A 25141-nucleotide genomic window follows, 5' to 3' on the forward strand; every position below is an offset into this window, starting at 1 on the left:
CCAGATCACACTGATCCTGTAAGGCCAAAAAGAGCACCCGGTGGGGCCGCAGTGAATCAACCTACTTTAGAAGACCTGCTTGGATGGAAAGTGAGGCCTCCCAGACTTCAAAAGCTATTTATGGAAATGGCTTCCCCAAATCATGCCAACTCCAAGCATGGACTTTTAAGTATACACCTAATGCCTACTGGTAAATCCTGGTATTTCAGTATTACATTAACATAAATCAGTTTCTTTTATTTAGATAGTCCTTTACACTCAGGCCTTCCTACTTTGAAAAGTAATTACTTGCTGTTGCCAGCTTTAGAAAGGAACTACTAATACAGAAAATCAAAAAAAACTTTAATTTACAGTTCAACGAACTTGGCTGATACAGTTCTTGTCATCATGCAATCCCTGCTAGAGCTATTCAGTTACCCCAAGACCAGTCCGTATAGTATGATGATACATCTCTGCTTTCAGTAAGCAAGCTGAAGTTTTACAAAAGGTAAATAGAGGGTGTGAAAGCTTTGAATGTATTCATACTGAAGATGTATACTTAAAGAACAATTCTCAGTTGATAAAAAAAAAATTCTATTTAAACTGAGAATTGTTCTTTAAGTATACATCTTCAGTATCAATACTTCAGCTTACTGAAAGCAGAGATGCACTGTCATACTATACGGACTGGTCTTGGTGTAACTGAATAGCTCTAGCAAGGACTGCATGATTGCCCTGCTACTGCTTTATCCACCATTTAGGATCAAAATTAAGTAGTTGCACCACCTGTGTTACAGTACTGTGACCTCTGCCATCCATGCACTGCGCAGGGGAACAAGCTCCGGTAGCCCTGGATAGTCTGCAGGGATAGCACCTGGATTCAGATGCCACAGTAGGCATCGAGCTTTCTCAGAATCAGCCGTAGTAAGTGGCCTGCATACGACATAAAGAACATGAGTCTCAATAGGGCTCCTTCTTAATTTTCCAATGGATTTTGATAGGTCTGCTCCCGAAACTTGCTTGATTTCAGATGTTTTCCCTCCACCTAGTCATGCTGCTAAGTACATGCTCACACTTAATGCAGGCACGATGCTTTAAGGAGCATCCTGTTAAGTTCAACATATGTAAAAGTTTTCTCACAAAATGCCATGTAAGTCTATGCTGTTTGTGGTAGTAGTAACTAATACAGATGCAGAAAAACAACTATAAATCCAGAACCTCACATGCTGAAATCCTGGCCAATTAAAACCAATAGTAGAGATTTTATCAGTGAAGTTTGGATGCTATTTTATTTTTTATATAAATTGGGCCTCTTCAGATCTTCTGAGGAAGCTCGTTTGTGTTTACGAGCTTTTGCATCCAATTAAGATCTATAAACTCTAGAGGTAAACATTGTTCAATGACACAGTGTTAAAAATGAAAAATTAAAGTGACGCAAGCACTAAGTATTCCAATTTGTACAAGTTATTGCATTGAGTACCAAAACTACAACACAGTACCAAAGTACATGCAGGATTCAAAGCATATTATTGTTGTTAAATAAATAGTTCTATGAAAACGGACCTTGCTAGCGTGGATTGTAATATTTAAGACTTAATTATATTATTGAGAGAGACTTTTGAGTGGCTTGATTCTACCAGGAACCAACTATACAATGTAATACAGCAGAAAAAAATAAAATCAACCCCCCCCCCCAACCTTGGGATGATTTCTCTACTGGAAAGCCATTAAAAAGAGCAATCTTTTGTGATTATCAAATTGTTGTATAATACAGACATCTTTCTTACTAAACTGCAGGTAATCATTAAAGTTCTGGGTTACTATTACAAAAAATGGTAACTTTTTGGATCATAATCACATTCTTTACAAGTCTTATGTAAATGGAAATACTTTTTAAAAGCATACTGAGTATGCCTCAGCAATACAGAAAAAATATTTGGAGAGTAGGACATTGGTGGTTGCTGCAAAAAGGATCTGGGGATGGTTTTAAAAACCTGGAATTTTTAACTTCTAAACTCAGCTGCAAAAGACCTCAAATATCAAGAACAACAGAAGGAGTCTAGATGAGATCAAGGGCATTAACAGTGTCTTAAGGAACTGTAAAAACCGTGTGAAAATTCAGTGAAATTAGTTACTACCTGAAAATGCCCAGATGATCACAAGATGCTATAATGGAAGCCAATGTCTTCTCCTTTAATAGTCGCCCCCATCAATCTGATCCTACTATAAAGCACATACACAAGATGAACTAAGCAGCCACCCAGACGTTTTTGCAGTACACCTTATGCAACACTATCTAGCTGTGGCCAACCTCCAGATGAGAGCAAAAAATTTTAGAAGCCAAATAATGTCTCAATGGAGGAAGAAGTCTTCTTTTTCCTTGCAGGTAATCAGTGGATTCACTGAACATTGAGTTAAATAAACACAATATAAATATGTGCAGTACATACAGAAAGTTAATTTTCTTTTGATGCCTTCTTACAGACACTAGGAAATCAAACCTACCCTGAGGTTCAACTACTGGCTGGCAAGATGCCACTGGAAATCTGTAGACTTTCCTATTTAACTTCCATAACTTGAATATTTGCAAAATGAAAGGGCATGGTGGCCAATCTGATTTTTTAATTTTATGAAAAAAATGCAACAAGGACAGCTGGATCTGGGTTTCATACAGAAAAAGTTCTCAGAGCAAGCCTATGAAAAACAATGTAAAAGAATAAAAGGGAGGGCCACACACAGAATGAATAACTACATTAGGCAAATATACTCCAATTACTTAGTTTCTAATTATAAATTCACGTCTTCTATGTATCCTCTGACAGTGCTAATCTGGTGAGAGCAGCAGCACAAATCAGCATCCCCACCCACACAGACGACTCCATTACAGGTCTGTGCCCCATAGATTAAATCCAAGGTGATGATTCAGAAAAGATTTAGAGAAAAATTTCTCAGTATTAAATGGTAAGCATTGTCACGGGGACTAACCATATTCACTTCCATCTCTTGCTGGTTGTATGAAAGCATTGCACCCCTCAAACAGCATCTCAGCAACACTGAGTTCTGCCCATGTCTCCAGGCTTGATCACTGTTACTCATTTTCTTTAAGGACCAAGTCAGGCACCCTCAAACAGCTCCACAGAACTGTAGCAAAGCACTTGCTTAGTAAAAGAAAGGGAAAATAAAATGCCATCTTCTGCTGTCCAAACTAGACCTTCACTGAATTGATACTTCTCTACTGCTGAAAATCCCCGGCCAAATTGGCCAAAGTGCCAGTGGGGACATTCCTTCCTCCACCACTAGGACTCATGATGATTGCTACTTTTTACTCAAAATTTCACAGGCCTATCCAAGTCTAGATAGCCCACTTGCTGAAGGCATACTTACCTTGGTATTTAAAGACAAAGGAGGAGCAGAAGGGCGAGTATCACATCTCACCATCTGGACTGGGTCTACACTAGCGAATTAAACGATGCATGGGAACATTCCTAGGCACTTTGCCCCTGGAATAGCATTTATGCAGTTCCCCTGAAATTCAATTATCTCTGAAGTTAAACTGTTATCATGCTCCCTGGCAGACTATTGGTTTGAGTCAAGCAGCTCAGTTAAAACAATTCCGAGGCACAATTTCACGACGTGAGCAAAGGCAGCTTAAAAGTAAGGAGGTGGGCTATTCTGCACCAGCTGGTCTCAGTGCCAGGGAACAGTCCCAGACAGGCTTAATTTACTGGTAGTTAGCTCTGTGGTCCAAGCAACAAGACAGCCATTTCCAACTGCTGGAGATACTAATTTCAGAGGGAGACTTCACGCCATACTTAGGGAGCTGTGGTGTGACAGGAGAAATGCTGTTGCCATGCCTTCTCTCTCCCATCCCTTGCTGCCAATAATCCAGTGGCTCTCCAAAAGCATCCAAGGACGCTCCCAGGCAGAAATGGATCAAGATTATTAAGCTGGCTGCAGAACTAAACACATTTGGAATTAAATGGAACAGTCTCTTCTCCTTCAAGCTAGACCTTCCTCAATAATAGCTTCCTACATGCATAGGCACATAGGACAACATAGCCCCATGCTGACTCACCACAAGAAAGAAGACATGAAAGAGGAGGCGTTTCTCCTCCATGTCATGTTTTTTCTTTCTTTTCAACAAACACAGAAGGGCTAATTTTAAGTGGAAGTCATAATAATGTAAAAACACAAGCATAAAATGAGGCTCTGGCTCTCCAATGTTCTAGATCGCTGTGGCACAATATTAGCCCTGGGCTAGATTCATCTGGCCAGCATTAGACTGCCTGCCCTGCAGACTGAAAAATGTTTTAAAAACAAGTCACACTAACACTGCTGAAACCATAAAGTGAACTAACATACCAAATAAACATGTATAAGAAATTCCATAAACATGGCACCAGGCTGGGAAGCATGAGTTATGTATGACATTCCCATCATTAGCAGAGACCTGAAGGATTACTTTGGAAGTCACTTTATTTAGGACTGTAAAAGAGACATTAATAATAATACCAACAATAATAATACTGACCTCTTTATAAGTACTATTAGCTCTGCGGAGGGAAAACACTACAGAAGAACTAGTTCCTACTAAAATGTCCTCTGAAAAACAACTCAATAATGCTGCAGAAGTAGTTGAATAAAGAGAAGATGAAATTGTATATATAAATATACACACACACACACACACACACATATATATATGACATATATGGAATGAATAGATTTTTCTTTCCTCCTGAATCAAAGAGACAACTTAGAATGGGGTAGGGTGGGGAGGAAGGATAAAAGGATGAAAACTAAGAGCATGTGTTCAGCAAAAGTACTCACTGAAAATATTCCTGACTAGCAAGGATGAGTATTTACACTAGGGGAGTGCACGACTGAACAGTACTGCCTGGCTCTGCTTAACGTTAGCACAATCACACGTTGCTGTCAACAAGGGCTCCTAATGAACTGATGGCAAAAGACGGTAGGGAGGTGACAAAATCATTCTTAACACCTTGAGAAAAATGCATGTTTCCATATCAGATTTGAAAACTGTCTACCCACCATAAGAGTAGTTGAGCCATTTGCAGCAGAGGTGCAGTCTCATCAATAAACAGAAACTATTTACAAAGATCAAAAATATGGAGGTATATAGAAGCATAATAGGGTATCCTAAAAATAACAGAGAATCTACAGAACTTAACAGAATGAAAACAAAGCCTTTTAACAGTCTATAAAAATCCCTAAGTTTATTACTCTCTTCAGTATGCTATACAATGTTCGAAACAGCTACAAAATAGTTTTCATTCTCTACTATTTGAAGTACTTTATAGAAAGGAGGGGATTTTTTTATTAATCACATTTCTCACAAAAAGTTGAGACTAATACACTAGTCTGTAACAACACCTGGAAAAAAGTGCTTAATAATGATTATTTTTACAGAGTAATGGATGTCAGTAAAGTAAAAAAGCATTGTGAAATTTATTTTGCCTGTTTTCTGACTACATACATCAGGATAAGTTATCTGTACTATACTGTGCAAATGTTTAATTTTTAATGGACCACTGCAGGCCAAGTTGTTTAATTGCACTATTTGTCCCTTGGAACATTTACAATTGCATCACCTCTCCACTGTTTGGCTTGGTCACTAGTTCCGTGTATGCTGAGCTATAAATTTTAAACCACTCTACTCCTGTGTCTAATTCAGATCAAAGACTGAAAAATTACTTCAACTAACTGACAAACTTGCAACAGAAGACTGAGATTAGGATCGTCATGTCAAAGTAAAGGAGGGATGCACAGAGCAGAAAAGGGTCTCCAACAGAGCACAAACAAGCTCTTTTTAAAGAGACATAGTAAAATCAGAATCCAGTTCAGTGAAAACTGTTGCTTAAACTTGTTTCATGGCTACATCCAACTAAAAATCTCCTGTTAACTTTTCTGGCTATTTTTTCTATTTCTCCACAGTATATTTCTTTCTCTTAATGATGTACTGTCAGATAAAACTGTGTGATACAGAGGAAAAATGGCACAAAAATGGAATCAGAAGCCCAAAGCAAACAACACCAGCCAGTAAAGAGAATAATAATTAAATCATAATTACCAATTAATTCTTTTTTCACTAATCCTTCTAGGCACTATCATGTTTCACATTATTTTTTATAAAACTTATCTTCAACTGCCTAGTGCAAGGTATACGCAAGGAGTATCAATGCATGATTAGGGCATTTTTGAAGCAAAAACGCACAAAGAAGGTGAAACAAAAAGAGGTTTCCCTTTAAAGCTTTTTACTTTTCAACAGTAACTAACTCAGTATTAAGAATCCAACTACTGAAATATATACAGAAATGTATATATATAGAGAGAACAGAAAAACGAGCAGAGCGTCACCACTGCAGGACTTATGTCTAACGTTATCCATTCCCTGATGATGACAAGCAAACGAGACCTCTGACTTCCAAGGGAATATTGAAGGCAGGAAGGATCCAAGCACAGCTCCCAGCCCTCACGTAGGTTACAGCAGAGCTGGCTAAGGTCTCTTTCACAGGACAAGGATTCATTACTTGATGTCCACACAGCACCAGGCAAATATAAAGTACTGATGACTGCTAAAACCACAAAGGGAAACGCTTTGCTCTAACGCATGAAGTTATTAGCCATGAGACATCTCAGCCTTGTGACTGAACCCCATTTTTCTGTACAGTCAGCCTGGACAGAAAATTGCAATTATTTAACATTCATATAATGGTAATTTCTGGGGCCACAGTCACGTACAAAATAAAAACTACCAAATGTTTTACAAACAAAAAGGTAGACAAGGACTTTAAGACTTTAGTCTCACTTGCTCCATCAACTAAAATAAATAAAAACAGAAAACTGAAGCCAAATTAATGTGGTTTTTTTTCCTGAAGTGATTGTAGCAATCCATAACAAAGTCTCAAAGACCTCTTTTAGAAAAGCCCAGGCCTAGCCAGCAGGTATTACATTAACTGCCATTATCAATTAGAGCTCACTGGAAACAGATTTTATTTACAAAGCAGGAGTTCTGGGAATTCATTTGTGTGTTAAAACAACCTTTGTATTGCTCCAATATCATGTTAACAAAACGAAGTGCTGCTTCATTAAGTGCAGTGCAACACATTTCTTAATGGAGAGCAACTCTAATATTTTTAGGGAGTTCATCCTCATCATCTAGCGTGGGATGTACACATTCACGTTAACAATTTCAGAAATGAGACAAAAACCCATTTGTTCATTTTCTCTTCTCTTTTTCTTTCCTCTTAAAAAAGGCAGGATGTCATAAAACGGAGAATTAGTGTAAACCAGACAAACATCCTTCAGTTATTAAACTTTGCCAACCTGTAGCAGATTTAAAACTAACAACTGAAAACTTTTTAAATGTAGCAAAGGAAGGAGGTTAAAAGCTGCAAAGTATTTCAGCTTCTGAGGCTCATCTCACATCCCCAGTCCTACTCAGAGAGGCACCGATCACTCCAGTTGGTGATGGAAATAATCAATTGCAGGAAAGAAAAGAGGACAAACATTTCTGAGGAGTCATTCTTCTCCTTCTCAGTAATCCCTTCCCCTCCCTTCTCCAAATGCCTCCTCCAACAGATACAGCCATCAGAAATATAAATTAAGTCAACTGTACTTTCCAAAAGGTTGCTTTTGTGATATTTCAATGATTATAAAGCACGCAAATTACACAAACACAGAAATATCACTGTAGCTAAATTCAACTCAAATCCATAAAGGAGGGAAACAGTGTGATTATCTATATGTCAGACAGGGGCCTAATGATGCTCCAGTGATGACATCTTCTGCACATTAAGAACCCAAACCTGTATTTTCAGTAATCAGTACAGGAAGGATTTCTTTTTAGGTGCAGGTGTCCAGTAAAACATAGCATGAGCCATATGTGACAAGGAAAGAAATAGCACTGCTCCCTTCTCTTGGGAGATGAGATGGCTCTGGGATGTGGTTAATATTTGCACTAGGAGATGAAAAAACTTGCAAATGAAAGTAACAATCTGCTTAGGGAGGAAAAAAGCTTAGGTACTACAATTAAAAACAAGCAAAAACCATCCCCTGCAATCAATTAAACGCAAGTCTTTCTTTTTAATAGAGGCTATTTATTGCCACTGTCAAGGTGCCTATAAATTGTAAAGGGCAAAACTGCTTTCCAGCTCAGCATTCATATCTTTCTCAATGATAAGTGGCCCTGAGAGTCCGCTGGTTTAACTGTCGTTTAAAGAAACAGTAGGAAAGCGAAGGCAAGATGATTTCTTCACTTTTTAAAAGCAGCTTAACTTTGAAATGCAATTTCTGTACTTCGGTAAGGTTGGGATAACATCCTATCAGTCAGGAGGACACCCTCCTGAAATGACAATTTAATGGAGAAGACTCCTGCAAGCAAGTACAACTGATGTTTATTTTAACATGAAAGCTCATTTTTTGTATATAAAAAGTATGACTCAGCCCTACGCAGCGGTTTTACTATTAAGAACTTCCTGTCCCTTCCGCGCACTTACAAGATCCCGTACAACACTTCCACGCTAAGATACGCCCTGCAGCTTTGCCTCTCTACTGCCCAGCCATGGAATGAGCTCTTCTCGGATAAATGTATACATTCTCAGAGAGCACCAGTGATTTTTAACATGGCTTTATCCTTGAAAAGCTCACTTTAGGATCGGGGCCTAAGTAGCGTCCACAGAGAGGGCAACACGCACACAGCTAATATAAAACTTGTCATCAGTTTGCTCACAGGTTGAAAAAAGATGTCAAGAACAATACTGTTTCTGCTCTCGTTATTTAAATAACTGATGCGTTTGTACACCAACAACAGTGAATAGGATCGTATTAAAAAGTTATTCAAACTGCCACGTCCACTACAGGCATTCAATAGTCATGTGGTTGGCTTAAAACTGTGTTAAAAACGAGCTTTTCTATTTTTTCTGGGGCATTAACCCTTACGATTCACATTTGCAAAATTCTGTAGGCAACAAGGAAGGCTATAAACTTTCACTAAAAGCAAGCCAAAGGCATGCCACAATTCTTAAGAAATGAAATGCCTTCAAGCATTCTGTAGCACCATGTTTAGCATAAAATCCTTAGGCAGATGCTAAACAGACATGGGGGCATGTGTGTGGGGGGGGTAAAATGGACAGAATAAGCCTTACCATATGGGTTCACCCCTTTACAGCCCTCTCCCTGAACCCTCTGAAGATGACATTACCAAGAAATAGATAGGATCCATCAGAAAAGGGAGGCTGTACCCATAATCAGGCATTCTTTAACATTAGCGAATTTCACAATATTCAAGCAGACAGTGTCCTTTTTAGGAATCAACCCTTTTATTACAGTCAATTGGCTGTAGCAAAAACTCAAACTCATCGTCCCTCAAGAAGATGCCAGGTGTCTCTTGATTAGCTTGAGCATAAAGGGTAACGTGTTTTGTGTACGCTCTTTGCTTTGCAAATATTTAATTAAATACAAATAGCATTAACTTTCTTCATATGATCCATTTAGCAGGTTAAAAAGTTCTCTTGAACATACAGAACTCATTTAAGTAGCCCATGGTGCACAGTAATTATGTAAGAGCTGTTACTGTGAAAATGGAATGCAAATTGGTTAATGCTGCACAAACAAAACATTATTTTTCCGTACAAAACAGTTCACATCTTCAAAGTCTCTGTAAACCAGCCCTTATAATTTGGCACTGCCTTCTGTCCTTCCCATCCCCACACAGACAAGAAAACAACAAATAAAAGATAAGATAACCCAGCACCTGGATTGGGAATCCAGCCAAGACAAAGAACTCGGCAGTTCAATGGGAGCTCACCTGTGGCTCCAATTTTCAGTACATGTGCAGCCAAGGTCATCTTTAAAGGAGGAAAGAAGCTGTGATGTCCAGGGAAAGGAGACAGGCTGGGAGACAGTGGGGCAAGCTGTGCCAAGGAGAATGGGTGAAGGTCAGAAGAATACTACTGGCATGTAGTCGCCCACTCGGCCCCTCCCAGCTACCACCCCTTTCCATTTGCCCTACAGGCAGACACTCCAAGCTAGACCCCATGCTCGCTTCCTACTCGCCAAACTCCCTCTCGAGGTACGCACCCCACGCACACATCTTCTCCAGGAGTTCAAATATTTCCATCTCCAATGCTAAAAACCAGTAACGTGCAAAACGACTACAGTCCGTCCCGCCGAATGTTCTTACAGCGAAAGAGAACAATCACCCTCAGCACAATTTGGAAACTCTGCTCCCATTTGGTTTTCCAGGAAAGAGCCCTCTGACAGAAAAGGGAATAAACAAGAAAATGTGTACAGGGATCATCCGGAAGTTTCAGGACAAAACTGCACTGAGTGAGAGCAATGGCCCTATGTACCCAAAAGTCAACAACTAGATTCCAAGTATTTTGGAGTCTGAACTCAGTATTTCTTTGGTTAACAAAGTTTACAAACCTGAGTTGATGCCAGAGACAAAGAACATTTTCATTTTGCAATAAACCTCAGGGAGAGCAAAAGCTCTTAGTAAGGTCCTCCCTGCAGCTGACAAAAACTAGCCTGCCAGTTTAGTAGTTACATTTGCAAAGTTTTATTAGTAGCAGTTAAGGCCAAAGGGGAAACTATACTGTCAAAAGCTTAGTTCGGTCACGACAGTTATCGCTTCAATCCATGAAAAAGCACTGTTAGGATCTTTGCTGTCCACAAACCAAACAGGACTTTGCACGTTTACTCTGCAACAGGACAGTGCCAGAGGCAGAACTTCAATGTCCTGCTAAAGCAGCTGATGGAACCTCTCCAGATTCCTCAGCAAATCTTTTGTGATCACCCCTAACCTGGAAATAATGATGGATTTTGTCTATTGCACTACACCATTTTTCAATCTGCACATCTCTTCTAAACACATTTGTTTTGGGCAGTAATAAAAATGAAGTGGGGGGGGGAAGGGAAAAGAGAAGAGAAAAAAGGGAAAAGAGAAGAGAAAAAAGGGAAAATGAGTAAGACCTCCTGAATCACAGGAGTATGAGTGATTATGGCTAGGGTATTCCCATGAGTGAAGACAGTTTTCTCAATATTTTATTATATGATTAAGTGTCAGAGTATAACTACTATTAACCAATATAAAGTAAGGAGTAACTGGCTAGAGTGCAGTTTTGCAAAAGAAAAAAAAATTCAAAAAGAGCCCTATAATGGAACAGGAGTTTGGAGTAAACCACAAACCGAATGTGAGTCAAGAACACAATGTCATTGTCTCAAAGGCAACAGTAATTCTGTAATACATTAATGGGAGCATCACATGTGTGACCCAGGAGATTAATTGTTCCACTCTCCAGCGCTAGTGAACACTATGTTCTGTTTTGGGCAGCTCATTCTTTAAACGGTTGTTGACAAACTCAAGAGTGTGCAGAAGACAGCAATAAAGATAAGAAGTTCAGAAAACCTGACCTATGAAGAAAGGTTTAAAGAATGGTATTTGGCTTACAAAAGAGACGTGAGACATGGAGGAGCAGAACGGAGAAGGAATGAAGAGAAATACAGTAAGTCCTCCAGTCTGTAAAGATTGTTGCAAAGAAAGCACCAATCAACAATTCTTCATGCCCGTGGTGCTAACACAAATACCAACCGTGGTGAAGCAAATTCTGATTAAGTTTCTTGAGTAACTTCCCAACTCCGTAATTAAGAAAAGCAAAACCACCCACAGTGTTGTGGAGCCTCCACAGCCTGTGTGGCAACTCACTCAACTGCGCTCTGTGGCTCTGCTGTCCCATCTACACAAGGGGTAACAGTTTTCCCATTTACACTGCAAACTCCTCAGGGACAGGGGGAGACATCCATTTAGTGTCTACCACATTATCATTAGCAGCAGTATCATGCCTATCATAACCCTTATCTGACATTATTATCTTGCATAATCAACATCTGGCATTAGTAAACATTCATTCAGTATCTTTTTAATCTGTTCAGTGGCATTTCTAGTATCTTCATAAACATCATAGAAATAGTCTTCTCCATAAAAGAAAACTAGCAGCCATCAGCACAAGAGCAAAAGATGAAGTTCAACAAACAGATCCTTTTGGTGTGAGGAAAAAAATTAAGCTGGCTCCATTTGTATTGAAATATAGTTTTAAAGGAGGACCAATTTTTATTTCTAGTTAATCCGTAATATTTTACACAATTCAATGTTGTATTTTCATTTATTAGTTGAATTTATATTATTTTCATTTAGCTGTTTTTTTGTTTCAGCTCCATTAAAACCATGCTTCAGACTGAAAAAAATGATTTTTTTTAGTTCAAATATGTTAGAGCAGCCCAGCATTTATGAAATTAAATAGCCCCAGCTACTTTTAAGAGACCTAAAATTATAAACTGGCTTGGTTTCTTGAAAACGCTATTTTTCCAGCAATTCCCTACTTGATTATATCCAGAGTCAAGCTTATGATGAAAAGCTTATACATCAAAGCACAGGGCAGACTAAATATTTTCACTACGAATTAGGAATTCAAGCACTGTAATATCTCACCAGGCTACATTCAAAATTTCCTTAAAATCTGAGATTTCAGAAAAACATTTTCCTACAGCCATTTTAGCAAGGTATAAAGGAGCAGGTAATAACAGGGAGTGTCTGATTGCAAAAGGCTTACAGCATACCAAAAAAAAGTATTAAAAGCATAACTTGACAACATGTAGTGCAGTCACATGCAACTATATTTGTTTCATATTGTGCTGTAAAATACCCTACCATTCCTGAATGCAGTCAAGAAGGCAGTCTACCGTTTTCCAGGGCAGATATTTTCGCACAATTTACAGAATTGCAAATTATATCTATGATATAGTATTAGTAATAAATTAATATGTCACCTGGGCAAGAGTCTCTGTTCCTATTTATCATAGCAGATAGCACATACCATGAAAATTTTGCATGTACCATTGAACATCAGGCATTAAACTTAGGTAGCTGAAATAAGATCTTAGTCTTAGGTATTAGCTCATTACAGTCAGTAAAATCTTCAGAAAGTACTAATAATTCAGGCATTTAATGAAGATACTTAATAGCAGAACATACGAATATTCTCCAGCAACCGAAGTTTTGGCCTAGTGACACTCGGCATTTTGAGAAAGCTTATGATAACTGTGAATGAATATCCGCATCAAACCAATGAGGTGTCCAACACACATTTACTTGCCTAACTTCGAACAAACCAAGATGCAAAATAATCAACTGTATTAACTCACCTTCACGTATTTTCACTATTTCTTTGAAGGACTAACACCCTCAGAAGTGCAGGCAACGTGAAAGATGCTTACAATATTCTTCCTCTTCTGCTATGAACTAAGTTGCCTTTAGCAGGTCACAATCACAGGAGGGACCAGACCAATTTATATTGACAAAATAAACTGGCATTAACCTGTACTCTCAGGTAAAGTTCTGCTTTTTTTCAGTGTAACAATTCTGCAGATGCATAACAAAGTTGTTATGGATTAACAGATCAAGTATTTTCTTTTAAATAAAAACATAAATCAAAATAAAAAAAATATTTAAATCCTATAGTATCATCTAGACAGACCAGGCATCATTAGATCACATTTCCCATTTGCTGCTATGGTTAAATCCTGTCCATCCCTCCTTGACTGAAATGGGATTGTAACACCCTACTTGCAGAGCTCTCAACCCCTGTCTCCGGTTACACGAGTCCTTGGGTCACCCGACGGCTGCAAGCATGAACTTGGGCCACGTAGCAGTTGTAGTGCAGTCAACGTTAAGGAAGTAGATCCCAATGCTGGAGAGTGTCCCCCTGCCCAGGCATGGGGCACCAGCTGTCCCAAGGCTGTCTCTAACCCCGGTCCTGCGACAAGACTGACCGTATCTGTCATGCGGGGCTGTCAGAAAGCAGCCTCATGTCTGATCAAAGTCCACTTGGCTGTGGGCTGCCCTTTCCGATGTCAAGGCCTCCCACTACCACGGACTCCCCACCTCTCCTGCTATCCAGCACTTGCGTGACAAGTTGCATCAGCTCACTGATTAGGATGAAACTAGTCCTTGCTGTTGCCGTTTTCCTCAGTTAGATGATTTTGTTGATTCGAATGCAAGCTGAGTAGCCCTACACTGACAAAATGATTTGTGCTGACAGAGACCAAGAGTGGGAACACAAAGCCTGCATGGGAGAGAGGGCGCAACCACCTTTTTCAGAGGTGGAAGAATCTCAGTTCAGCATGATCCGAGTGTGAAACCGTGCTCCAAACCAGGAAAGCTGCTCTGGCATCCTACTGATGACATACGTTACAGCCTCTGTGGCACAGAAATGAGAGTCTCTTGAATGAATGAATCTTATGTAGAATACGTTCATGTTTAATTTTTGGCCACAGTCTTTTGAATGTATTTCGTGTTCAAAACTCTCCTAACCAAACCGTGTACTTAAATATATGCAACAAAGCTGTGTCACTCTGTTAACTGTAGTGACTCAAAAGATTTAACTTCAGATTCAGAAACTGCAGCTCCTTTGAGAAATAATAGGCTTCTTATACTATAGCAAGTTGTCAAGACATTGACAGTCAAAAGATAATTAGAATAAAATTCCATAAAGCAAAGAGAAGGCCAGCTGGTAAATTCTAAGGTTTTCACTGATGTAGTCTATATTTACAACTGGCTTCAGGAGAGTTTTTGTAGCTCCCTGCATCAAAGGTCAGAGCTCTAGATCCACTTCTGTGTACGTGTACATTTATGAACCTCTGTGTATAAAATCAGGTAGGTAAACACCGTATTTTTCTTTGGTAAAACATGCTGCAGTACACAGAATACCTTCAGGGAAAATCACACATTTGAATGTTCTGCAAATAACCAAATATGCTTGATGACCAATTCCCCGTTATGAAATGTAACAGTCTCATTCCTTCATGACAAAGTGGTTACTGATAAAGGATGAAGCAAATCACTCCTTCAGAAAGGAAAAAGTTAACATATCCACACATTTACTTCCCCCAACAGTTTTTCACCCTATGGAACTTGCATAAAAATTTTGTTTTAGCATACATTTATAGAGGCATTTCAGCTGTATGCTTAAAATAAAAATCAAATTTATTTTTCCTGTCTACAAAACAGCCAAGAACATGCCAAAAATTAATTAGGAATGAGAAGCATATAATGCCATGTGAGCTGAAAGTATTCAGTTTTTTGTCTGGAAAATAAACCACTTAACAACAGATATGGAATGCTTTTGCCCAAGCTCTTTTATTCAGAACTGGCACGACTAATTTGAAAAATAAGAGATCATGTGCCAATCTACTCTTCAGGAAGAGTTCAGGTGGCTGAAGAATTCAAACAGGAGAAGAAAAAAGATCAGACTAACCACACCAGGTGCCTATATTAATTTTGCAGAAAGAGAATGATCGTATCCACTGAAAGACAGCACCATACCAGAAGATCGGCAGGTAATTCTCCATGAAGCGATCTCCATTCTTGCACGCCATTTTCCACTTCGGGCCTGCCTGATCCCTGTTTCGCTAAAGAGGAAACCTACAGACATTCTGAGAATGGTGAGGAAATGATTTTTTCCTACAGACACATCATCACATGGCAAAGACCAGAGTCAGAAACTCAGATTATCCATCTAAGAGGATGTATTTACTGCTGTTGCTTGGTTAAGTTTCTCTGAATTTATGAAAATAACTGTTTAATAAACATTTGAAGTTACAATCTGAATTTTCTGAAAGTATGCTGAGTTTTGAGGAAACGCCCGGAATTCTTGTGCAGCATGATAAACCTCAGAATAAGCAGAGTTGTTAGTGAGCAACAGGACATTATCTAGTGCCTCCTTGATTAGGAACTCTCCATTAAGTTTTACCAGAAGAAGAGTTCTCTTCAGGCTCAGCTTGCTGATGAACAATGCAGGGAAGTTTTACGATGAAAAAAATTTCTTTATATCATGCAACTTGGCAGCAATAGGTAATCCAACACGTATGTGCCCCAAACAATGCTGGCTGTGTTTTTCAATTACTTAACAAAGTAGTTGTGAAGAATATTATTGCCCTTTGCCTCACAAGACAGGCTTGCTGCCAACTGGGTCATACGACAATCAACAAACCTGACTCCAGAAAGGATGCTGGATTCCTTCCAGCAGTACCTACCACTGAAGCAACTAAATATACTTGGTCAATGCAGTGGTGGATTTTCACTTCTTTATTAACAAACTGCTCAAGCTGGTCTGATCAGCAGCAAGATAACTTTAATAGCTTGACTTCATATTCCACCATGAATCTTTAATTCATGTAAAACTTTCAACTCATGCTACTGCCAAAGAGAATGGCGTTAATAAAAGAAATAGTCTGTTTTTAGACTACTGCGAATCCTGGGTTGGATACATTATCCTTGAAATATAAGCAGAACCTGGCTTTTTACTAATTCCAAGAGCACATAAAAACTGAGAGCACAACACATTTAAAACAATACCCAACCACTCACCAAATATTCCACTGATTTAAAGAAAAAAAAAACCAATAGAATTGCTGCAGTGGTTCTGCTATGGTTTAGAAGCTAATGCCATTAGCACAGCGCTCTAAACATCATCTAAATGTTCACCGCTGGCTGAGGTCTTTCTGAGCTCTGCAGAGAACACAGTCATGGCCAGAAACATGGCTACGTTCCTAGCCACAAGCAGCACAACGCTTCCAGAAGCTACTGCTTGAGAAGCTAACACCAAATCTTTCACTCCAGTCCTCCAACCTATTCTATAACCCGTTTTCTCACAGCTACATTAAATTCCCAAGCATGAAATGTGCTGTATGCATTCTTAGAGCTAACAAGATAGATAAAAAACACTTCACTCAAATATCATTTCCACCAGCTTGCTTGTCATTCAAACTGTTGGGTAGTCAGTAAAGTACTAATAAACTCCTAGAAGAACTGGACTGATACTGACTGAGCAATTTTTGAAAACTAATCCCCCCGTGGTGGCTGCTGTTCTCTCTCATTCAGCATCAGCATCTGGCAACAAGGGATTCCACTGAGTAATCCTGGCAAGACTCAGAGAGACTGTTTTGAATTTTCTTCACAACTTCTCAATGCCTGACTGAATTAATAATTCAAGATGAAACAACACTGTTGTGGGTCGTTCTGATCCCATGATAATTATTTCTAATGGTCCTTATGGCACTCTGTCTTCGCATTTTTTTAAATTTATTACAATTAAATGACTGTCTTCTAAACAGTGACATGTCTGGTAATAAGGGAAAGACGAGCAGCCAACATTTAAAGCGATGTCCATAGATAGGTCTTTGAGATAAGCAATGGCCAGAAATTCTAATGACACTGCATAAAATACATCCTAAGTTTAAAACACTATCTGTAGAAAGTTCTCTACATATAATCCAGTAGGGTCCTGTTCCACTCCTATGAAAGGAGTGACCAGGATAGCGTTGAAAGCACCACTTCTCACCCACAAGACAAACAGAGGTCTAGGGAGTAAAAGAAGACAGAATACGAGGGGGTTCGTTTGTTCATTTTTATTGTTTGTAACGATAAAACAACATCATAAACAGCATTAGTCATCTTCTGTACTAACTGAAGTGCTCTGCTAAGAAAAAGACAAAGGAATGAATGCAAAGAGCAGCAGAGGTCAAAAGTCAAGGCCCAAAGCCAAAGCTGTCAAAAAGCAACTATTTATAATGCAGAGCAACCAAAAAGTCTGTTTTGTTCACTTCAGATGTATGCACCCTTCAACCTTGACCTGTTGTATTAGAAGACCTCTCTACTCTTTTCACACCCCAGTCCCTTAACGCATCCCAAGAAGCTTATGCAACTTAAAGAATCAATGACAGCCTGGAAGCAGCGTTACAACTGGAAATACTTTTGGTGCTTTTTTATTGTTGCTTTTCAATTCCTCCATAATTGTTTGTGTTATTATAGCACCTCCAAATGATTGCCAGCCAGCTGCGCTACAAACTGCATAAACAGAACAAAATATGGATAAAAATTCATTTTTCCTCAGAAGATGCTTTATTTATGCCCAGCAATTATGGTAATGAATGTGGCTGCTTGTTCAGACTTCCTGATGTTCTGTATTAGCCAGTTTCCACATCCGCCAGTGCCCACCTACACAAGCTTCTGCAGCTCTACAGCTTCTGTAGAGCTTCTGCAGCTCTTAAGTTCACTAATGCACAGGTTTTATCATTTGCTGCTTCTTCCGCACTGGAAACCAATTGCTGAATTCACATACATTAGCACAAACTCTGTCAGAGACTTCAACTTCTGCTCAATAATCCCAGCACTGAGGAACAGGAAAGGAACTGTGAACGAAACACAAGGCAGCTATGCTTGAAGACTGCTGAATGGGCAATTGAAGCTATGACTGCCTTTTCCTTCAGCCACGCACAGCTCAGCACTTTAACAAATTGACTTCTCTGTGGATTGGCTGGAAGCGGTCCATGAGCCTCAGTTTGCGAACAACTGTGCTAGTGCAGTCAGGGACTTTTAATAACACTTCTGAGAAGGACCTATTTGTATTGTTAAGGTGGGAAGTAAGCAAAGCATAAAACATCTGGAACACACCAATCTATAAGGATATTAAGAATGTCACAAACATAGCATTTTGTCACTGTCCACCAGAGCTACCCTGCCAAAGTACAATGATGTGGCAAGAGCTAGAGATTGGTCACTTGTCCTGTGAAAGAACCTTCTGTAGATCCTTCTACACCTTCTATAAAACATGCAATTCAAAAAATCATACCCATAATTACAAGCCAACTTTCAGTCAGAAAAAATGGAATAAACAAAACAAAATAACCTTGCTTGGTCTGTTAAATATAACTATGCATGAAGTTCAACGTGGATTATATACAATAAAGCAACACGCAATTCAACAGTTTGGAACCATAATTCTTCTTTATGGATTGTCCTGTTAAGAACGTTCAAAGCCAACTTTAAGTACTTAAGTTCAGTAAGTTGTGGATCACCATTCTGATATTTGGCTTTGTCAATTATTTAATACAGCTGCTTAAAAGCAGTCAGAAGAAAACAAGAAATCCTCGTTTGGAAGTCTTTGCAAGTAAACTGCCTTCCTCCTCATGGTCAATATTGACACAGACACAGCAGAGTTTAAAAGGACTCTTTCCTCCTTTCTCAATCTATTGCTACTTTCCTTCTCTCTAAGGCCAGCTCATATAATTTTTCCACAGAAAAGCACTTAATGGTCTAATGATTTTCAAGCTAGTAGTCCACTGCAGCAGTACCTATAAAAAATGACAACATAAAGCAAGTTAATACTTGCTTTAATATGTGACATTTTAAGAGGGCTTGTACACCCACTAAAAAAGCATTTTAATGGTTTACAACTTAAATGAAAAATAATTGCTTGACCAAGCGTATTCAACTCCCACTTTCAGCTGTATGATGGTTTTGGCACGTGGCTCAAGAGACAACAGAGTCTGGCCACCCTAATGGAGCAAACAAAAAATTGTAAGAGTAAAAAAGTAATAGTTGTTTGACTTCTAGATCTAGAGGCTACAACTGAAGTTGCTACTCTGTAGTACTGGTCAATCTGAAAGGGAATGAACATACTTTTCATGCTAATTTCAAGACATCTGACCAGTGAAGATGTTTGAGACCTTGGGAAGAAGAAGAAGAAAAAAAAGGCTTCTTTTGTGCCCCATAAGTGTATTCATAAGAATGCACGTCTACATCGTAAAAAAGGATTATTACATGACACCCTCTATCAGACAGATGGACCAGGCTCCTTGGCAAAAACCTTCTAAGTTCAGTTTTAAAAAAATCCAGACAAATAAATAATTAGCAAGAGATACCTCTTCTGTTTCAGCCATGAGAACAAAAAGTCACCAAAAATGTCACTTCAGCAAAAGTACCGTCTTCCAGTTCCCTGCCTTTTGTTAGGGGCTGCTGCATTGACAGTCTCCTACAATACAGTACAATCTCGTACAATCCAGTACGCCTTTGGGAAGTCACAGCAGTGCAAGCCCCTTGCAAAACAACTTCCACATTACTAAAAACATTTCTATTGTCACCACAGATCCATCTGCAAAGCGGCATAACTATTACAGCAAAATCTATATGACATTACACTTCTGGGTGCAATTCAAGTTACGCTTGAATTTTTAATCATCTTGAGTTCTTCTCCTGTGTAGTCCAACCACCTCAAACATCCTGATATAAATCTTCACACTTAAACGTGCTCGTTTGATCACTGGTCACGTGACTAATGCCTGGCTTTCACCTTAACATAGTGCCAACGAATGGGTAAGAGCCTGTAACTTCAGTCTTTCCAATACCATCCAGCAGTTCCCCAGGCTTTTGTATCCCGGTCTTTCTATCTGCACATATTCTACTTTCCTTCTGAAATTATTCATAATCTATACGCAGTCCCTGGCTCTTGACCCTTCATTCCACATTACCTTCTCTCCTTTCCTGCATGATCTGGCAAACTGAAACACCTTTAAAACACGTCAGCCCACTGTGGAAAACTTACTCCCTCGTCAGCTCTGAGATGTCCTGTTGTTAACCATGCTCTCAGCTTCCTTAGGTCCAAAATAGTGTTCAAACGGTAGGCCAAAATTCTTTAAAAATTAATTAGATCTGAAATTTATACCTTGGTGTACAAAACAGCAGCATGACTATAGAAGCTTCTGTATGGACTATAGGAGCTTCTGTTTTGGTTATGTGGCTCAAGGTCAATGTGAACAATTAACGGACAGCACAAAAGTGGGGAGGGGATTTTTTTCTTCCTAAGCCCAAAATATAGTGTGTTCTCTCTTTTTGATGGCAGGACTTTTTACTTTCATTGGATCCATAAAGGTCCGTGAGGCTTTTGCAGAAAGAACCCTCTGTCTGCAGTTGCAGAATGACAGGGGAAAAGGCACCTGCAGTGTTTTTCAAAATGTTTTTCATTACTTTAATAAAATATTAACTTCTTCATAATTGGGAAAGAGGAATAGAATGGGCTATAGCAAATGCATGGGCCTGGGTACAATAGTAAAAAACATTACTTTTTCCATCATGGCATTATGTGCATTCATCCATGTCTCAAGGTGGATCAAAGATACCTGTATTGCTTATTTCCCTTGTATATGAGCGCTCTGGCTTAACAGATTTCAACGTAAAGCCTGAAAAGTCAATGGCGTATAGACCATACCCATATAAATATTCCTGCTCTCATCTTTGCTCTGATGCCAGTTAGGCAGGTTCTCCATACCACTTCTAATTAAACAGGTAAATGCCATCTTTCCTTAATGTCACTGGCTGGCCTTCCTGTGGGTCTGAAGCCAAAGCCTTCAGCACAGTCAAGCAGCATCCTCTGTAGTTAACACACTTGCGTATGCCTTTTGGTGCATAATTACATGCCGCTGAAGAAGTGTATCTAAACCCAATAAAGTCAAAGAAATTTATTTTTTCAAATCTACCTACTGTTTTAAGTACGTTAGTTATTCAAGCAAGACCCTTAATGATGAACCGGCAGAAGAAGAGGTGCAGACTGTTTCTACAAAAGTGAGTGCTTCTTCTGAACTGTCTTCCAAACTGATATGGTCACCCTTGTTAAATGCATCTTAGTGCTGGAATATATCAGAGCCCTCCACATGGTTCCACAAAAATAGCCTTCCTCACAGGGAGTTCTCCTTACCCCAGGTCACAATTCTTCCCTGCAGTACAAGCTGTCCTGCACCAGGACAACTGGCCTGCTTACAGGGGGCCAGCAGTGACCATATCAAGTAACAAGAATCTCTACTGTGCAGTGCTACCACCTAGCATGAACGAACTCTTCCCTGAGACTCACTGCTGCTCTCTAAAAGGTCAGAAATCACACCTAAAAAGTCCCAAATGCCATCTCTCGTTCTCTCTGATCTTATTGCAGTAATTTTGCAGCCACGAGCAAGAACGGTTCATCTATACGTACTGGGCCCAGTTTAGAACTGGCTGGAACAAGCACAAGTAAAAAGTCTGGAAATTTGTGGCTGCGTGTGCTTCGGTTACACATGTTGATGAGCCAAGAACTTCTGCACAGGAATTCAGGAAAAAAAAGGTAGGATTTCCTACAGCATGCTGCAAATCATTCCTGAGAGCTTCTCTGAAAGACTAAAGCCCCAAGTTGAGCACAGCTAACTAGGTTTCATCCGTGGGCACTCTTAAGTACAGATGGGCTTGTGCAGCCTAGGAGCCCTGACCACACTATGTTCTGCACTGTTTACATAACATTTGACTTAGCCCTTAGAGCTGCTCTGTGCTTCAGTTCAAACTGTTAATTTCAAAAACAATAGTTTTTCTGAGGGTTCCTTCGTAAGCAAGAGTCCCATAGCATTCTCTGGACTTGTTTCTTATTCTTACAAAGACAGTTAAACAAAGACAGTTGTTCTTCCCATTACCAGCCTCAACCATAAAAAGCAATTGAATCCAAAGATATGCCAGCTCATTACTTCTAATTGCTTTTCTCTGTCCTCACCCCACACTTTCCTTACTCTAGGCAGAATAGATGCAGTTTTGTCCCAAATGTAATTGCACTCAGGCCTCTTCAACTTGTATGAAGAAAAGGGCAACAACCACAATCTGGAAGGAAAACAGCCTCATGGAGAACACTGCGCTATCAATCTCACTTTCCTCCTCACTCACTCTTTACAGCATCACAGAAAGCGACAAGCAATCTCATGAACAGTCAAAACACCAAACAGTTTGGGCTTTTCTGGATGAACAGTTCTGGCTTTTTTCTGTTCTTAGAGAACAACTCTAAGTTATTAAGCAAGGTCAAACTGTGTTTCTTGAGCAAATACAACTTAATAAGCATTCAGTACCAGCTTAAAACAATATTTGCAGTCATGCGATAATGGGAAGCCCACTACACTAACTTGTTCTCAGGGTAATACTGATATAAATTGCGATGTCTGCATGAAAGAGGCGGGTCAAAAAAAAGCCAAACCGAAAATACCAGAAATTTGGCTGCTACCTGAGCATTTGAAAGCAGCTGGGAATTCCAGTAGGCATGCAGTTTGTGCAGCAAAGCAAAATATGACAAACATGCTCCCTTAACTCAGTTGAAATAAAATCTGTCAGTTCTGTCAGTCTGCTTCTCCTGGCCTATAGACTGTATCTCACAGTCAGACCATCCACATCCGATCCCCAAGCTCCATTAGATACAAAAGTTGTTGTTCAGCTGGATCAAGAAGGCTGTAAAGATGAACCATGTACAGAGTAAAAAGCAAAACTGCTGCACACTGCCCAGACACATAGATATTTGTTCACAGGACTAACATATGTATGGTTTCTATTTACAGATTACCAGCATTGCATCCTAGAGAGCTACCAGAAAGTGCAGCCAATTCGCTGGGATTTAAATGAACCTAGTGTTTCAGCAGCACAGCAGATTTTCAAGACTAGGAACAGCCCTTAGATATCTCTACCTGAACAAGAATAGGCAAATATACTTCTCTTCTGCTCAAATGCCAGGCTGGCCAGACCTTAGCCAGCACCGTTGCAAAAGCTGGAATACTGAACTAATATATCAGACTGCCCAGCACAGCAATATCAAATAATCCAGGGTGTAACCAAATTGACACCTAGCACTGTGCTGGAACAACTTCTGAATATAGGATTTCTCCCCCACCACTGAAGGGCCAGGTTTTACCACTCTCATTTCTCCTAAGGCAGTAAAACTTAAAACTCAATTGGATCACTTGAACAATGCAACCTGATGGTAAGGAGACAAAACTGTTATTAATAAGCTAAACTGTGCCCTACTGCTCCACACAGTTATTAGTGTTAGCTGCTGACAAACTATTGCATAAAATTACCCTCTAGAGCATCTGAAATATTACCTTATGTTTGCAATGGCCATTTAAAAACGAGTTTGAAAACTGCAATGGACCTACGATTGTATTTGAACAGCTTTCTAAATGCTAAACTTTAAGCATCTCCATCTTCATTATTCTCCAATATTCACATAGTACCCAAAAGCAACTGTTTATTCTTTTTTATAATATGTCTTCATACACAATATTTGTTCTAGGATTATGAGCAAAGCTTTATTAGGTAATCACAGTCCAAAACCTTTCATCTTAATGCGTGTAAAACTGGTGCAGTACCACCTTTTCAAACATTATAAATCTGATATCCCACATTATATACCCTACATAGTGATTTCTGCTGATCCAGAGGTCTAACAGGTCTAATACTGCAATACTCTACTAGTATTTTTCACACATTTTGCATCTCTGTAAATAACCACAGAAAAGGTGAGGCAGGAAAGTATAATTCCTTCCACACCTTAAATGCCTAGTCTGTCTCAAAAGAAGGGGTGCTGTGCTTACCTTCTAATTCAAAGAGGTTAAAATTTTCTCTTAAGTTCATCAGAATTCCGTTTCCTCCCATTTACATTCCCCAAAGTGTGTTGTCTCCACCACATCTCCAAAGTTCTCCATACAGTTCTGTTACTTCTCCTTCTACTCACTGGATCCCTTCCACAAAACATCGCTATTTCTGCCATGTAGCTGTATAATAGACTAGTTGCACTCTGTATCATTACACGAATACAAGTAATGTATCTTAATAATTCAGTGTTAACATTATAAAAACAGGTAAGATTTAGAAGATATGGATGTTTGCATTGTGATTGGGGGATTTTTGGCAAGTCAAAAGACTAATATGAATGTGATCAGCATGATGACTATATATAGCATGATGGCTAGAGCGAGTTTTAAAACTCATGTAAACAAAGAGCGTTTAATTACTGCTGTGATTGTTTAGCTATCCACTACATTGATAACAAATGATGCAGGATAACCTCACACCTGAAACAGTTGCTTTGAACTTCATGCGCGCGTGTGTGTGTGTGTGTGTGTGTGTGTGTGTGTGTGTGTGTGTGTGTGTGTGTGTGTGTGTGTGTGTGTGTATGCATACCCACACACTTATCAATACAACTGTCTCATGCATCAGTGGTCGTTAATGCTCCAATCGGAGCACTGGACAAGGATGTTTCCCAGCAGTTTTTTTCTTCGATAGAAAGCATTTGAGATGCCTGTATACCTGCATTATATCCTACCTCTGAAATGCTCAGCTAGCAGTAAGGTATTGCAGGAATGCTACCTGGTTTAGGCAGGACAGCAAGTCCCGTCTTACTGCAGGACACTCTGGTACTTCGAAGGGTTTTCAAATTTTATATCAACTTATGAGATGATCAATAAAAAA

The 25141-nt window shown here is 39.3% G+C and overlaps 1 protein-coding gene across 4 annotated transcripts in view; it reads right to left on the minus strand.

Moving 5' to 3' along the window:
- The window catches only part of LOC135323500 (growth hormone receptor), a 137285-nt gene that overhangs the window by 108599 nt on the left and 3545 nt on the right, over positions 1-25141 (minus strand). Inside the window, exon 1 of one of the 4 annotated variants that reach the window (XM_064500561.1) lies at positions 13204-13518. The exons of 2 other annotated variants lie outside the window; for them this stretch is intronic. The gene's annotated coding sequence lies outside the window, so the exon portion shown is untranslated. Of the gene's footprint in view, positions 1-9808; positions 9915-13203; positions 13519-25141 lie in introns of those variants that run through there. One more of the 4 variants, XM_064500559.1, reaches the window with a different exon arrangement.

The sequence above is a fragment of the Dromaius novaehollandiae genome, chromosome W (assembly GCF_036370855.1).
Source record: "Dromaius novaehollandiae isolate bDroNov1 chromosome W, bDroNov1.hap1, whole genome shotgun sequence".
NCBI classification, from domain to species: domain Eukaryota; kingdom Metazoa; phylum Chordata; class Aves; order Casuariiformes; family Dromaiidae; genus Dromaius; species Dromaius novaehollandiae.